The sequence below is a fragment of the Chrysochloris asiatica genome, unplaced genomic scaffold, assembly GCF_000296735.1.
Source record: "Chrysochloris asiatica unplaced genomic scaffold, ChrAsi1.0 scaffold00044, whole genome shotgun sequence".
Classification (NCBI taxonomy): Eukaryota; Metazoa; Chordata; class Mammalia; order Afrosoricida; family Chrysochloridae; genus Chrysochloris; species Chrysochloris asiatica.
Window position 1 is genome coordinate 12,251,374 of NW_006408562.1, and position 1,802 is coordinate 12,253,175.

Sequence of the window (1,802 nt, forward strand, 5' to 3'; positions counted from 1 at the left end):
GACTTGGAGAACATGGTTGTCAATTCCAGATATCAGAAGAGCCGAGACAACCTTGAAGACATGTTTCTGAAGGCAAGGGAAGGACACATTTTAAGGAAGGTGTTGAAGTTGTGGTCAACAGGACCAAATGTTTCACAATGTCTCATACATAGCAAATATTGCATTTAGTCATTAAGAGGTCAGTTATCTTTAGCTACAATGAGAAATACATTTCACATGGCAATGCATGTAACATATAAATCAACAATAATTTCCATGAAACCTAAACAAAACTAGCTTAGTGGTCAGATAGGCTGGTGGCACTCCCAAGACCATGGCCCTTAGTTACCTTTCAGATCTGGAAGTGAACTATCCCCAAGCTCAATGGACAGGCATATAAGAGGAACAATAGCACTAGTGAGGTACCATTTGAGATCAAAACAGCAGAAGGGTTAGGAAAGAAAGAGGAATGGAAACAGAAACACACGGAGGAAGTGGTATAAGTGATGCTTCCTTGTGGGGATTACAATCCATAAATTGGAACAAAATGTGTATGAATTGTTGAATGGAAAACTGGTCTGCTCTGTCACTAAATTCACAATGAAAAGCAAAAAAAAAAAAAAATTATAGTCCCTGGTAGCGTAGTGGTTACAAATTGGGCTATGAACCACAAGGTCAGCAGTTCGAAACTCCCAGCTGTTAACTTGGGAGAAAGATGAGCCGTTTTGCTCCTATAAAGATTTATAGCTTCGGAAACCCTGTACAGGGTTGCTATGAGTCGGAACCGACTCCACGGCACACAGCCACCAGAAACATACAAAATATTTACAGCCTTGGAAACACTATGGAGCTGTTCCAGTATGTCTTATAGGGTTGCTTTGTTATTGTTGTTGTTAAGTTCCGTCAAGTTGGCTCCAACCCATAGCAACCCTGTATAGGATTTCCAAGGAGCAGCTGGTGAGCTTGAACCGCTGACCTTGCAGCCCAGCACATTAACCCACAGTGCCACACCAGGATTGAATGGGAATTTATTGGGCAATAGTGGTATTGGCCTTCTGGTTTTGTTATTCCCAGATGTTCACTTGCAGGTGTTCAATATTATGATTTACCAAGATACTGATAATAGAAGATAATAATTATGAATTTCTTCTTTTGTTGTTGTTAAAGTGGTATTCAACTTATTTCAGAACCAACTTACAATACAGTCATCAGAATGGAACTGTGCCATAAATTGGAGACCACCTGTAGACATATCATGTGATGATCACCAAGGAGGAACCCAAGAACAGAAGCTCAAAAGATACAAGGACTTTTCTCCTCAGCCTACAGAGGGAGAAAACCTTTCGCTGGATTTCATACTCTGATTTTGGACCTCTAACTTCTTAAAAGAGGTTATTGTTGTTAGGTACCATCTAGTTGGTACCAACTCACAGTGACCCTATGCACAACAGAACGAAACACTGTCCGGTCCTGGGCCAGCCTCAAAATGGTTGCCACACTTGAGCCCATTGATGCTGCCACTTTGCCAATCCATCTTGCTGAGGGTCTTCCTCTTTTTCTCTGACCCTCCATCTTACCAAACATGATATCCTTCTCCAGAGACTAGTCCCTCCTGACAATATGTACAAAGTATGAGAGATGAAGTTTGGCCATCTTGGCCTCCAAGGAATACTCTGGCTTCACTTCTTCCAAAACAGATCTGTTTGTTCTTTTGGCAGCCCATGACACTTTCAATATTCTCCAATATAGTAACTCAAAAGCATCAATTCTTCTACAGTCTTCCTTATTCACTGCCCAGCTGTCACATGCATATGAGGTTTTCA